The sequence below is a fragment of the Sinocyclocheilus rhinocerous genome, unplaced genomic scaffold, assembly GCF_001515625.1.
Source record: "Sinocyclocheilus rhinocerous isolate Xijiao unplaced genomic scaffold, SAMN03320098_v1.1 scaffold1238, whole genome shotgun sequence".
NCBI lineage: Eukaryota > Metazoa > Chordata > Actinopteri > Cypriniformes > Cyprinidae > Sinocyclocheilus > Sinocyclocheilus rhinocerous.
The window spans coordinates 599,075-607,891 of NW_015662954.1; the positions used below are offsets into that span (position 1 = coordinate 599,075).

Genomic DNA, 8,817 nt, shown 5'->3' on the forward strand with positions numbered 1-8,817 from the left:
GGAACATTCACGCTTAGTAACACATACAGCTGTTCCCTCACCACAGTGTGACAGTGAAAAGGGACCCCTTTCAAACAGTGTCGCGTTCCGAACGTTGTTCAAAAACAAAAAACAAGAACGTCTCCTGGGAAATGTTTAGAGGTTGTTTGCATAACCAAGAACGTTCATTTTAACATTCTTAAAATATTTTTAAAAAGACATATTGCGGTATTTTAAAAATTCATATCATAACAAAAATAAACACCGGTATTCGGTATGAACCGGTATACCGCCCAGCACTAGGCTAAATGTTTCAATACCAAGAAGTTCCCATTAATGTTTTGTTTAAAAGTTGTTAAAATTAAGGTTTCTGAGGGAAAAAAAAACAATTACTGGATTTGTCAAATTGTTATGTTTATGCACCTATAAAAGGTCATGAAAATTCAGGCCACAAACTTAAGTTAGTTAATTTATGATTTACAAAATTGAATTAATGAACATGAATGTAATCAACATTGCTGTTTTGGAAGATGTCTGCATATTCAAGAAAAAAAAATCTTAAAATGTTGACAAAAACTGGATATGTACCAAGAGGAATGTTTGGAGGATATTTGCATAACAAAGAAAAAAATATTCCTAAAACTTGAAAAAACAAACAAACAAACAAACAAAAAAACCTGGATGCATTCACTGGACAATGTTTGGAGGACATTTTCATAACTAATATATTCTTTAAAAACTTAATAAATAATTGGACCTCTTCTCCAAGGAATGTTTGGAGGTTGTTTGCATAACCAAGAAAAAAACAAACATTCTTAAAGTGTAAAAAAAAATAAAAAAAAATAAAAATTGTTTGGAAGATATCTGCACAACCAAGAAATAACGTTCTTGCAACATAAAAAAAACAAAAACAAGAACGTCTCCTGGGAAATGTTTAGAGGTTGTTTGCATAACCAAGAACGTTCATTTTAACATTCTTAACATATTTTTAAAAAGAAGCGTTCCCTGTATAACTTTCGGAGGACATTTGCAAAACCAAGAAAAAAATGCTCTTACAACATCTAAAATCTGAATGCGTTTCTGGGGAAAATTTGGAGGTTGTTTACATACCCACGGAAAAAAACATTTTTAAAGCTTAAAAAATTGACACATTCCCGGAAGAACATTTGGAGGTTGTTTGCATAACCAAGAAATAACGTTCTTGCAATATATATAAAAAAAACATGAACGTCTCCTGGGAAACGTTTTGAGGTTGTTTGCATAACCAAGAAACATTTTTTTAAACTTTTATAAAAAATGGACATTTGCATAACTAAAGCCGGGCTCACACTACAGGGCGTTTAAAATCCTAACCGATTATGAAATCTGGTTGCAGCACACACATAAGGAGAATCTTTGCAGATTATCTTCCCTCAAATCTTAAACATGCACACACTACAAGATTGAAAATTCGTGGCGCATTACACACTACTACAAGATATTATTAAGATTATCATGCCTCACGTGATCTCACGGAGCAGCTAGTCAGCAATGTTTACAGCTAGCGTGCTAGCAGCTTTCTGCACTCTCCCGGTACGAGGCGATTCCACCCCAGCGCTTCTCTTTCTCTTTACGGTTGTGATATGTTTTCCACACATTCAGACAGTCATGTTACTACAAAACGTCAAGTAGCAGTTTCCTTCGATAATCTGCGCTGAACATCGGGACCGATCGAGGTGCTCGACAAGATTTTTGCTCTGATTCTCGGGAGGGGAAAATCAGGGCTAAATCGGGCTAAAAATCCTGTAGTGTGAGTCCGGTTTAAGAGAAAAAAAAAGTTCTAAAAAAACACTGGCTGCAGACCACAATGATGCGGCATAATTTAAATGAGAATCCAAGCTGTTGCAGAAAAAGTTACAGAATTGACCAGACATCAAGCAGATAGTCAAAGTTGCAGTTTGCAAAATTACATATTTATTTATATGGACCATGTATATAGATTACATAGTTAAATAGTTATAACAAGCAGGCATGAAATCCAAAACAAGGTGCGAAACATTCAGAAACTGATCTGCATTTTTATACGCCAAATGCAGAAAACCTACACTCTTAAAAATAAAGTTGCTTCACGATGCCATAGAAGAACCTTTCAAGCACCTTTATTTTTAAGAGTGTATAGGGACACGAGCGCATGCTGCTTTTTTTCCTCTTACTGCACCGTCTGTGGTCTTACTGTCAGTTGCCGCCCTCTTCCAGCACAACACTGACCCAGATGCACAGCGTGACGCCTTCACGATTCCTTCCAAACCCGGCCTTCATTTCTGCCAGGGGTCACGAAACCGACACTGAACCGCACTGCTGCTGATTCGACTAAATGACAGAGCGAAGGAAAACAGCAAAACAAGCCACACTCACGTTCCTGGGGTGCCGTCAAAACCGAGAACCGACGTAATTTGCATCCAAAGGAAAAAGCATTACATAATATTTACACAGACTGTAAAGACTAGGGATGTAACGATTCACTCAACTCACGATTCGATTCACGCATATTTGAATCGATTTTCAACCGGCTCGCGGTTAATCGTTACATCCCCAGTAAAGACAGTCCCAGGGAAACCTATAAAGGGCAGAAATTCAGGGACGGATACCTAAAAACACCCCTGACTTCATCCTGGAGGAGGTATTTGTTCAAGAAGAAAGTGTAATTGGTGCATTGGTGAGGCGATTTGATACAGGAAAACAAAGGCTTTTTCATAGAGAAACTGATTGAGCGGCCAGTTATGGGAAAACTGGGGGTGGACAAACCACCATGAGATTTTGAAGCTATCTTCCTGACCTCAAAACAACTCAACATCTCTCAATAAAAAAGCTTTCCACTTACAAACAACATCGCCGTCACTCCTGGTACCGTCTTTGTATTTCCACATCAGACGGGTTTCCCAGATCACCGTGTTCCTTCGGACCCAAGATGTGCAAATTATGCCTTGAAATCCCATTTACTTCCAGGATAGACGTCGCAGGAACAACATGGATTGCTAATCAGATGTTACGACTGACGACCGAGAAAACATCACAGCTAGTTCTGCCGTGGTGTACGTGCTCTGTATTTCACTATCAGAGTTAAACATTCCTTGAATGCACATTCCTTGTGCACAATCAGCACTTAGTAGAGGAACAGCCATTGGCGCTACAATTATGTTCTACAGAAGGAGTTTACAAACCAGGAGGCCACAGAGAAGTGTAGAGAGAAATTGTGTAAAAACACTGTAAAGATTTGAATAATAATAAAAATATAATAACAACAAAAAGGATACATTTTTAAATTAAATAAATTGAAATAACATAAAATAAATAACTTATGTAAAAAAAAAAATTCTGATTTTTATAACAATTGAAATCAAATATACAAAAAAAATTATATAAAATTATATAAAATAACTAAATAAAAACAAAGAAAAATAAATATGAAATAAAATAATAATTAAATAAAGTATATTACAAAATAATGAAAAATAAAATACAAAATAAAATAATAAAATAAAATACTTTTAGATGTGCGCTGACTCAAAACTACAACTCGTAAAATTTCTTTGTGGCAAGCTTAAGACACATTCTGTCAGCCTAAGCATCACAGTCAAGTTACTGCCACCAATATTATACTCAAATGAAGGCTTGTGAAATAAACATCACTCAATGTTTGTGTAACCTGTTGGACTTGAACCAGCACCAATCATGGTGGCTCCCCATGGCACTTCTTCCCGGCACTAATTCACACTTAATACATGAACCATTACCTAAATTCCAGAAACTGAACACTTGCATTGGTAAGGCAGTATTTACACACAAAGACACTGCTACAGCAGCAGTATTATTCCTCACTGAAACGCATGAATGAGATTCAACGAGAATATGAGAAAACACTCCAAACGGAAGCAGGAAGGGTTCTCAGCCCGGGCCCCAGACCACTATCTTGAGTTAAATCACTGCTAGAGAGCTTTGTACCCTCCTTGTACTACACAACAGAGCTTTGTGCACCAAAATACAAACTGGCTGTTTGAATTACACGCACAGCTTTGAGCCAAAACTAACAAAGAAACAGCTAATAAATAACCAGAATCATGAACTAAAGTGCATCAAACTGTCACATTTTGATGGATTATTTGTTCTGTTTCTGGGTGAATATCATTTATTATAACTATATAATAATTATTTATATTCATTTAAATATAATATCTAAATTATATATCACTGTTTTCAGTTACTAAACTTTTTTTGTCTTCATTTTTACAAGATTACAGTTTAATTGTAGATTCCACTGTCGAGAAGACAGCAACAAGGTTATAAAAAAAATGAAACATTTGATTTATTGGTTAACAATTCAATAACAGTCATGCCTAGATGACACATCTTCCTTTAAAAATATTCAGTTTCATATGATAATCATCTAATCTTGCAGCAATAATTTAGGTAAAAAACAACCAAGCAATAAAAAACAGAAGTAACTAAAATGAAAAATTTCAACAATTTGGTCCACATTTTTAGAAAAAATGATTGAAATTTTTTTTTTGCATTGTAGTTTGGAAAAACAATAAATCAATGTCAATAAACCACAGGAAAAAATATTTCAATTTAATATATTATAAATATATTTTTGTTATATATGCATTAAAATTACAAAAACATCTGTGAGTAGTTAAATTATGTTTTATTATTATTATGTGCATACTTAAACTCTTGTCTCTGACCCATGTGTAAAATTGACATTTAAATAATGTCATAACGCAAAAAAAAAAAATCTATATACAGGTGCATCTCAATAAATTAGAATGTTGTGGAGTGCTGTATCCAAGCATGTTAACAAAGTTGAGTGACACATTTTATTGCTGAAGTTTCACAATTTGAGTTGAATTACTGAAATAAATGAACTTTTCCACGACATTCTAATTTATTGAGATGCACCTGTAATCCTAAAAAGGCTTCAGTTTCTTACGCTATTGGTGCAGAATGGGTGCAGTGTGTACCAGATACGTTCGGACATGTTTCAAGAAACTTTTTGTCTTTTACATATGGTATTCTGTCATTCCAAAACAAAACATGGCCATAATTGCTTTTGTTTCCCTCCCCATGTAACTGTCTAGACCAAGTGATGTCAGCTTGCGTCATCGGTTGGAGAACAAGAGACTTCTAATTGAGCTTCTCCACACTCTGCTGGCAAAGAAAGAAGAGGGAAGTTTGCGTGACTTCTGCAGTTACACAATCAGCTGGGTCCGTCATATCTGACCAACAAGGCCGATATCACCAGAATAAACAAAGACATAACACTATTCTATTCACTTCTCCAAAGGGTTTTACAGAGAACGAATGACAGGGACTGGGCCGTGATCCTCCCTTAATCGCTTCCCATGGAACGGTTAGTTTGCATCACAGCATTCCTCGGAAACATAATTCCCAGAAATGACTGTCCATTCAGAGAAGTGAAAGAATTACAGTCAGATCTATGATTTGCATGATTATGAGACACAATATGCCATTGATTTATTAGTGAACTGAGAAAAATCACTTTGAAACCAAACTAAACAACAACAGGTTGATGTATTTTACAGTACAATATTAGTTCAGACAAGCCCAGCTCTAGCCTGAAGGGTTTACACTCTTGGTTTCAATATCACTCATCCCTTATTAATGAACCTATTTCATCACCTAAATTAGAAATGTCACATTTATTACGTTTAAGTAGCGCACTAGAGAAGCATTCAACATACTGATAATATATGTAAACCTTAAGGAAAGACAGATACGACAGAGATGAAAACAGAAAGTTCAATTCCGCTATTAGAAACGTAACAGTTGAGAGTCTTTAAAAGCAGTCAACATAATATACAAGTAGTTATTTTAGTATTTTACTCTTCTGAAACCTGTTTATTAGCGGTATTTATTTACCAAATTGGTAAAAACCTTAAGGAAATACAGATACGACAGAGATGAAAACAGAAAGTGCAATTCCGCTATTAGAAACGTAACAGTTGAGAGTCTTTATAAGCAGTCAACATAATAAACAAGTAGTTATTTTAGTATTTTGCTCTTCTGAAACCTGTGTATTAGCGGTATTTATTTACCAAATTGGTCCCGTTTTACTACGCAGCACAACTAAGTTAACGTTAGGTAAAACAATATATGTAAACCTTAAGGAAAGACAGATACGACAGAGATGAAAACAGAAAGTGCAATTCCGCTATTAGAAACGTAACAGTTGAGAGTCTTTATAAGCAGTCAACATAATAAACAAGTAGTTATTTTAGTATTTTGCTCTTCTGAAACCTGTGTATTAGCGGTATTTATTTACCAAATTGGTCCCGTTTTACTACGCAGCACAACTAAGTTAACGTTAGGTAAAATCATATTTGCCTCACAAAACTTATTTCGACCCCAGTGACTCTTTATAACAGCACTTCAGACATTAAAACTACCTATTCGAACTAATATCTTTAGAAATCCACTAAGACACAAAACAGTACAATTAAAGACATTAAACGTTAAATAATTTGAAGTTTTCGTAACTGACAATCTAACTCTGAAAATACGCTACGCATATGCACTGCGCATGCGCCGGACGATTTAGAAACCGGTACACAAACAACTCTCAAAACTCTTTGACTGGACTTGCTTACTTGAATGCTTACTTGAATGCAGCTGTTGAATATATTTCCCAAGTCTTTTTCCTCGTCTGACGCCTCGGGAGTGGTGAAATAGAAAATAGCCCTGGTTTTTCTCAGCTCGTCGCATTTGAAGCCATGTTGAACTGAAAGCCGATACTTCCGCGACTGCCTTCACTGACACGTCTGAGTGACTGGACGCGAATCAACGTATGGGACGCGACGCAACGCGTCTGTCTGGACTCCTACGAATAAAATAACGAAAAGTCGTGTTTTGGTAGTCAGAATGTCTTGAAGAAATATTATATATAACTTTACGATGTTTAAAATATGTTTGAGAGTGTTTTAGACTTTTAGGTATTAATTGATAATTTCTTAGTTTGTTGCGCGCCCTTGTGGATACAGAGCTAAATAGCCGTTGGTTTTGTCTTACAGGGTCAAAATTCTATTCTATTGTTAAAATTAAAAATTGGTAGAACTGTAGTGTCTTATTTGGCAAGCAAACCAACCATACAGACCAAAATATTATGAATGAATGAATGAATAAATAAGTAAATAAATAAAGCAGTTTTGTTTATTGATTATTCTCTAACAATAATGCAGCCCTCACAGGTCAATTGTAAGATGAGACAAGAGCTTTTTGGACAGATTGTCCTTGTGAAATTTAACCATGGTTTTATTGTAGTAAAAGTGTAGAAACCATGGATTTTTGGCGTATTGATTACCATTTGTATAATCACAGTTTTACTACAAATACCATGGTTAAACTATGGTTAGTGTAGCAAAACCATTCATTTGTGGTTACCGTGGTTTAACTACAGTAACCATGGTTTTTTGGTTTAATTTGTAGCCTAGTAAAAAAAAAAATTATATTCGTAGTTTATGAATTTTAATTCGTGGTTAATTTTTGTAGTTTAGGCTATGTTTGCCTACAACGCAGTGGAACTGGAACTAAAAAGATCAAGTACTCTAATCTTACTCTAATAACTTGCAAATATTCTCAAGCATTGCAGATCCTCTAGTAGATTAGAGTTTACACAGAACGAACTGAGTTGAATGAACAACGGGACCGTTTACACGAGAAACGACAGGCAGGGGTATTGAAAAACGCAAGGTCTACGTCCTAACAAACCGTTTAAAAACACGGCAAAAGCAGTCAAACTAGGCCCAATAGTCAAAGACATCATTCTAGTGCATATAAAAGAAACAATGGAACGCAAAAGCACTTTTATTTGGATGGTAGGCCTATTTATGTAGCCTGCTGTTGCACAGTACCTGTCTCGACCGTGGGACTGTCTGCAAGCAGGTTTCAACAAACCGTCAAAGATGCAAAGAGCTGAGGTGTAAATAAAACGTAACTTCTATACTTAATAACTGTAAACAGTTTACAGTGTGACAGAGTTTTAAATAGGATGGCTAAATGTAAAGCTGCTGGACTAATGACCTTTGATTACATTAATTAATTCTACTTACGATAGATGTGAATAACCAAAAGTATGTCACATGATCACTTTCATACCTCACAATCGTTTTTTTTCCCCAGTTAGCCAACTCATAGTGATACAAACAGACTTCCTTTTCTTATGCAAAAAGAAAACTATGTTGTGCGTAATGCTGAATAAATGTAGGCTACTGTAACTGAAGAATAAACAGATATGGGAAGTGGAACTTAGATGATATTGTACTTGATTTTTGTCATTGTATAGCCTACATCCCGATAAATACAACTGTCAGATAGGACTATATGTATCGTACTGTACATTAATGAACAATAAAAAAGGAGCCTAATAAAGCTGAAAAAATATATTGTTCCTTCATGAAAAACTGCACCGAATATTGCTCAGGTTTGGTTTAATAAAAATTAAATAAAAATAAATAAATAAAAATAAAAATCTCCAATAACATACATTACCAGCACTTAAAATATATTATATAGGTATAATTAAATGTATTTAAATTGTATAACGAAACACAAAACAATCAAATAGCAACAATGTAAAAGCTGACATGTACAAACCAACAGAAACTAGCTTACGAAAATTAACCATGGTTTTATTGTAGTAAAAGTGTAGTAACCATGTTTTTTTTGGCATATTGATTACTATTTGTATTACCACAGTTTTACTGCAAATACCATGGTTAAACTATGGTTAGTGTAGCGAGACCATGGTTAATTTGTGGTTGCCAAGATTTAACTATAGTAACC

At 34.9% G+C, this 8,817-nt stretch overlaps 1 protein-coding gene across 1 annotated transcript in view; it reads right to left on the minus strand.

The window, feature by feature from the left end:
- Positions 1 to 6,808, minus strand: part of LOC107728569 (protein strawberry notch homolog 2) — a 58,777-nt gene extending 51,969 nt beyond the window's left edge. The window contains exon 1 of the mRNA XM_074560135.1: positions 6,639 to 6,808. The gene's annotated coding sequence lies outside the window, so the exon portion shown is untranslated. The remainder of the gene's footprint in view (positions 1 to 6,638) is intronic.
- Between the last annotated feature and the right edge of the window lie 2,009 nt (positions 6,809 to 8,817).